Source organism: Puma concolor, chromosome A1 (assembly GCF_028749965.1).
Source record: "Puma concolor isolate L17-30 chromosome A1, mPumCon1.1.hap2, whole genome shotgun sequence".
NCBI classification, from domain to species: domain Eukaryota; kingdom Metazoa; phylum Chordata; class Mammalia; order Carnivora; family Felidae; genus Puma; species Puma concolor.
Genome location: NC_141667.1, coordinates 156,331,692 through 156,338,714, shown reverse-complemented (window position 1 = coordinate 156,338,714; position 7,023 = coordinate 156,331,692). Strand labels below are relative to the sequence as shown.

The 7,023-nt window shown below is 35.3% G+C and overlaps 1 pseudogene; it reads left to right on the top strand.

The window, feature by feature from the left end:
• The first annotated feature begins 665 nt into the window (after positions 1-665).
• LOC112856847 (olfactory receptor 2L2-like) lies at positions 666-1,653 on the top strand (annotated as a pseudogene).
• Positions 1,654-7,023: the final 5,370 nt, after the last annotated feature.

Genomic DNA, 7,023 nt, shown 5'->3' with positions numbered 1-7,023 from the left:
TTAAACTCTTAAAAATTTTGAACATGCAAAATATGTAGTTAATTTTGCAATGGCTATAAAAGATTGAGAAAGGGATAAATTACACAGAGTGGAAGAAAATCTATGTAAGATACTTGGGGATATGGTTTCTTTGACAATTCAAAACTAAAATGACACAAAAAACTGTGGAGAATAGTTGTTTCAGGAAATTCCAAATAATGGGTTTTAATTTCTTGGGTGAGTACTATAATAATATAGATGTGAAACACATTTTAAATAGTGGAGTAAAATAATTACATATAATATTTATCACATAATACGTTTAAAATGTGAAAACCTCAAGATTTTTTAACTGTATTACCTGTTTAATATAAAAAGATATAATAGAGGATGCATATTAACATTTAGATGGCAGACATGTGTAGGGCAAGGCATATGGGAAAGAACACAGAGGTTCCATGCTTTCTCCAAGCTGTGTGCAACTCTCCTGAATTATCCATATATTCTTCAACCTAGAAGTTTCTTAATATGTTTTACATGCTATTTGGGTCTGTGAGGAGGTAGAAGGAATAATGGATAGAAAAAAAAAAGTATAAAATCAAAAGCTCATAACAAGACACAAGATGTAACAGATGACCTATGCTTTCCTCTTACCACACAACAGCTGCCACTGATGAGGCTGGGATATGGCAAAATTAAATGACACATCCACTACAGATTTCATCTTCTTGGGTCTCTTCCCTGAGTTCCAGCATGTCAGCTTCCTGGTCTACCTCATTCTTCTCATCTACTTCATTACCCTCACAGGGAACTCCATACTCATCTTTCTGATCTGGGTGGACTCCCACATCTGCACCTCTATGTACTTCTTGCTCAGTCAGCTTTCCATCATTGATTGTTATATATTTCCAGTTTGGTTCCTAAGATGATTATCAACCATTCCTTAGGGAAGCACAACATCTCTTACATTGGCTGTGGAGTACAAATGTTCTTCTGCCTAACTCTAGGTGGTGCTGAGTGTCTTCTCATAACCTTTATGTCTTATGACTGATTTGTGGCTGTTTGTAACCCCCTTCATTACACAATTATCATAAACTCTAAGGTATGCTTGGTAATGACAGTGTCATCATGGACTGGGGCTGCTCTAAATTCACTCATTCAAACCATCTACACCATGCGTTTTTCTGTCTGTGGTCTGAAGATAAATCATTTCTTCTGTGAGATACCAGCCATCCTGAAGTTATCCTGTGAGGACACTTCACACTATGAAATGATGTTTGTGGTAAGTATAATATTTATACTCATCCCCTTTAGTCTAATAGTGACCTCCTATATTCGAATTTTCCTCACTGTTCTCAGAATACACTCTCCTGAGGGGAGAAAAATATCCCTATCCACATGCTCTTCTCACCTGATTGTAGTGAGTCTCTACCTGGGACCAGGGATAGTGGCGTACATGACACCTGGCTCCTCCCATACCCCAGCACTGGATCAAGGTATCTCCATCTTCTACACTATTCTCGCCCCATGTTGAACCCCGTAATTTATAGCCTTAGAAACAAAGAGGTTATGAAAGCTGTAAAGAAGGTCTTGGGAAAGTATCTAACACCAAAATACTTTAAGAGATATCACTGCTGTATTTTATATCCAAAACCAGTTCCAGTGTGGAAATAAAAGTCTCTGGTTTGAGTCTTTCTTCAGCTACACAGAATGTCTATTTAGAAACATAGATTATTTTAGAAACCAACCATTAAATCTTCAATAGTCTTATTGTGTTTGAAACAAAACAATGCAATTCAGTAAAGAGATGCATTAATAAAAAATATTTGAATAAAAGTTTTTGCTAGCAAATAGATAGAAGTGTATATAATGTTTCTTAAATCACCCACAAAGGTGAACAAGGATTATTGTCATTATATTTTTCCATCACAGAGGCAAAGAAGGCAGTGAAAGCTTATTCTAATTTTTGACTACCATCCTGACCTGAGAGTAGAACATAGGAAGAGGCACAGACATTCATTTTCTCCAAGAAGTACTGTTTTATCCAGTTTGATGTTTCCTTTTTAATTTTTTAATTAAAATCTATTATTGAGATAAAATAGTGTAATATTACTGTCAGGTGTACAACATATTGATTTGACAATTCTATACATTTCTCAATGCTCACAGTGATAAATGTAGTCACCATCTGTCACCGTACAATGTTATTACAATATTATTGATTGTATTCCTTATGATGTTCTTTTTAGCTCCATGATTTACTAATTTGATTATTGGAAATTTGTACCTATTAATCACCATGATCAATTTTGCTCATTCTCCCAACACCATCCCATTGGAAACCACAAGTCTGTTCTCTGTATTTAGGAGTCTGTTTTCTTGTTTTTTATGGTCCATATATAAATGAAATCTTACTATCTTTGTATTTGTCTAATTTCACATAGCATAATACCTTATAGGTCCATCTATGTTGTTGCAAATGGAAAGATACCTTTTTTTCCTCTGGCTGAGTAATACCGCATCACACACACATGCACACTCACATGCACACACACACACACACACACACACACACACACACACACCATATTATCACTCTATCAATGGACACTAGGGTTGCATCCATATATTGACTATTGAAAATAATTCTGCAATAACTACAGGATGCATCTTTTCAAATTAGTCTTTTCATTTTCTTTGGGTGAATAAAAATAACAGGAATTATTGTATCATATGATGTTTCTAATTTTAATTTAGTAGAAGCCTCCATATTGTTTTTCACAGTGATTGCACCTATATACATTCCCACCAATAGTGCAAAAAGTTTCCCTTTTCCCCATATTCTTGCCAACACTTGTTATTTCTTTCTTTTTTTAAACTTTTAAAAAATATATTTATTTATTTTTGAGAGAGATACAGAGTGCAAGTGGGAAAGGAGCAGAGAAAGAGACATATACACAGAATCCAAAGCAGGCTCCAGGCTCTGAGCTGTCAGCACAGATCCCAATGTGGGGCTCAAACTCACAAACTGTGAGATCATGACATGAGCCAAAGTCGGACGCTTAACCAACAGAGCCACCCAGGCTCCCCCACTTGTTATTTCTTTTCTTTGACTTAGTAGTCACTCTGACTGGTGTGAGGTGGTATCAAATTGTAGTTTTTATTTACATTTTCACAATGATTAGTGATGTTGAGCGTATTTTCATATATCTGTTGCTCATCTGTTTGTACTATTTGGACAAAAATCTATTCAGATACTCTGCCCATTTTTAAATTGGATACTTTGTTTTATGATGTTAAATTGTCTATGATCTTTATGTATTTTTAATATTAACTTTTTATTGTATATATAATTTGCAAATATCTTCTCCCATTCACTAGGTTGACTGTTTCTTTTGCTGATGGTTTCTGTTGCTGTGTTAAAGCTTTTTATTTTGAAGTTCCAGCAGTTTATTTTTTCTATTGTTTCTCCTTCCTGAGGAGACATGTCCATAAATATGTTTTTAAGGCCAATGATTACGTTTAATGTTAGGAATTTTATGGATCCAACTCTCACATTTAAGGACTTAACTCATTTCGTGTTTATTTTCATGTGTGGTGTAAGAAAGTTGTCCAGTTTCATTCCTTTCCATTTGGCTATCCAGTTTCCCAAACACTATTTTTTCTTAAAGTCTGTTTATTGAGCTTCCAGGGAAGATGATGGAGTAGGAAGAATATACTTTCACCTCTTACCATCGATACAAGATAATATTCACGAGTGAGAATAATCCATAGAAATGACCTGAAGACTGGCAGAAAAATCTCTCCATAACTAAATATAGAGAAGAGGCCACCTTGAAGAGAGTAGGAAGGGAAGAGATGGACTCAGGAGCTAAACATACAGGGGACTGTCTGTAACAGAGAGGAACACAATGGTCATAGAAAGGGAAGAGAAACAGACTCTCACACCCGGAAGCCCACATAGGAAAGACAAATCCCCATAGCACTGTTTTTGAAAATCAGAGGGGTAAATTTCATGAGTTACTGCAATCACTGGGAATTAACTTAGAATTTAAAAAATTATTGGGCTCTGCTCTGGGAGAGCTGAGAGCGTAATGGTTAATAATAATAATAATAATAATAACAATAATAAATTGATTACTTGTCCTTAAAGTGACCGCATAAAAAATAGCCCTGCAGAGATACAGCATGGAAACAGCAGTTCAAAAAACTTCTTTGGTGTGCAAGACAGAGATTTGTTACTAATCTCAGAGTGTGCTAGAGGGGCAGGGATCAGTGGGAAACTTGTCTGTGAATCAAGGATCTGGAGGGTGCCATTTTCTTCTGCAGCCAAAATACATGGTCACCTGCATGGATCAGCCTAGCACATGCATTCGCTACATAACTTGCTAACACAACTGTTCCACAACCATATTCTCCTGTGGACACACTCTGTCCAGCCAGATCCCAGCTCCGAGTATCCTCTCAGGGCAGACCCAAGCAAACCTTCTTAATATCACACAAAAATTTCTGCAGATCTGCCCTTTCAGTACACTCTTGGAGTCCATCCAAATTGATGTAATAAGCCTGGCAGTGTGCAAGCAGTCCTGAAACAGCCAACACCACTCCATAGTGACTCTTTTCCTGGGGAGAGGGAAATATAACCACACACAGCTATCAGACTATGGCCCCAGCAGTAGGCTGGGAACAGACAACTGTAGGCCCTGCCCAATAATGAAAGCTTCTCAGAAAGAAAAAAGGGAAATGCTCTGCAGTTTGAATACTGCATCTCTTAAAAATGTCTGTTATGACTCAATTCTTCCAAGGTTGCCCCAGACTGGCCCACTAACACCACAGGGAGGAAACCCTACCCACAAGAGGCAAAGAGACCCATTGCAGATGGCTGGACTAAAGGCAAAAGCAGCTCAGCCACAATAGCAGTGTACACATAACATGCATAAAAGACATCCCTGAAATTTCAGGTTCTGGTGAACAAGGGGTACTAAACATTAGGACACTACAGGGTCTCTTCTTCATAAAGTCACTAATTTCAAGAGCAGGAGACATAGCTGACTTTCCCTATACATAGGAGCATTAGGTAAAATTAGGTATTAGGTACAATGGTATTAGCTATTAAAATTAAAATTAGGTACTAAAATTAGGTATTAGGTAAAGTGAGGATACAGAAATATGTTTCAAATGAAATAACAGGAAAAATCACAGCAAGAGACCTAAGAAAAATGGAGATAAGTAATATCCCTGATGGAGAATTTAAAGTAATGATCATAAAGATATTCACTGGACTAGAGAAAACAATAGAGGAGAATAGAGGTCTTAAACAAAGAGACAAAAATAAAACATAACCAACCACAGAGAAATAATTCAATAAATGAAACTAAAAAATAAATAAATAAAGCAATACACCAGATAGAAGAAATAGTAGACTAGATAAAGGAGGAGAATAGATTAGTGATCTGGAGGACAGAGTAATAAAAGTCAATCAAGTGTAACAGGCAAGAGAAAAAAAAAACTAATACAAAATGAAAATAGACTTAGAGAATTCACCAACACCATTAAGGATAATAACACTCTCATTATAGGATCCCAGAAGGAGAAAAGAAACAAAAGAGGGCAGAAAAATCATATGATGAAATAATAGCTAAAAATTCCCCAAATTTAGAGGAGCAAACTGAAACCAGATACAGGACACATAGACATCCCCCCCCAAAATAAACACAAGGAGACACATAGTAATTAAAATGGCAAAAAGTAGTAAAAAATCTTAAAATCAGCAAAATAAAAGAAAACAACTACATACAAGGGCAATCCTAAAAAGCTATAGGATTTAGCTTTCAGCAGAAACTTTGCAGGCCAGAAGATAATGGCATAATATAGTCAAAGTGTTGAAAGAAAAAAAATCTTGTAGCCGAAAATACTTTATCCAGCAAGGCTAGCATTCAAACCAGGAGAGAAAGAGTTTCCAAGACAAACAAAAGTTAGGGTAATTAATGACCATTAAATAAGCCAAGTAAGAAATGTTAAAGGAGACACTTTGAGTGGGAAGGAAAGAACTTAAGTAGGAGTAAGGATAGTAGAATGCACAAAAGCATGTATAGTAAGTATATCTATAAAAATTAGTCAAGCAGCTCACAAGATAAAAGGATAAAGTATGACACCATGTATCTAAAATGTGAAAGGGAGAAAAGAATGGGTTCAAATGTAAATGACCATCAAGTTAATACAGATGGCTGTATAAAGATGTTATTAAAAACCTAATAGTAACAAAAAAAAAAAAAAACAACTAACAGATACACAAAAAGACAAAGACAAAGGAATCCAAGTATATCATCAAAGAAAACAAATTAACTATGAGACAAGAGAACAAGAGAAAAAAGAAACAGAGAACTACAAAACAACCATAAACAAGTAATTAGTGGCAACAAATGCATACCTATCAATAGTTTGAAAAAAAAAATACTTTGAATATAAATGGACTAACTGCTCCAATCAGAAGGCATAGGGTAACAGAATGGATAAAAAACAAAACAAAACAAACAAAAAAACCCACACAAACACAGACCCATCTATATGTTGCCTACATTGCAGACATAAAGACACCTGCAGATTGAAAGTGAAGGGATGGAGAAACATTTATCAGTGAAAATTGTTGTGAAAAGAAAGCCAGGATAGCAATATTTGTACAGGACAAAATAGACTTTAAAACACAGATTTATGAGGTGATAAGAAAAGATATTATATAATCATAAACGGAATGATACAAAAATTAAATATAATAATGTGAACATTTATTCACTCAACACAGATGCAAACAAATACATAAAGTAGTTAATAACATACAAAAATTAATCAATAGTAATACAGTAATAGTAAGGGACTTACACACCCCACTTACATCCAAAGAGAAAACCAATAAAGAAAGAGTGGCTTTGAATGATATATTTGATCAGTTGGATTTAACAGATATATTCATAATATTTTATCCTAAAGGAGCAGAACACACATTTGTCAAGTATTCATGGAACAGTCTCCAGAATAGATCATATG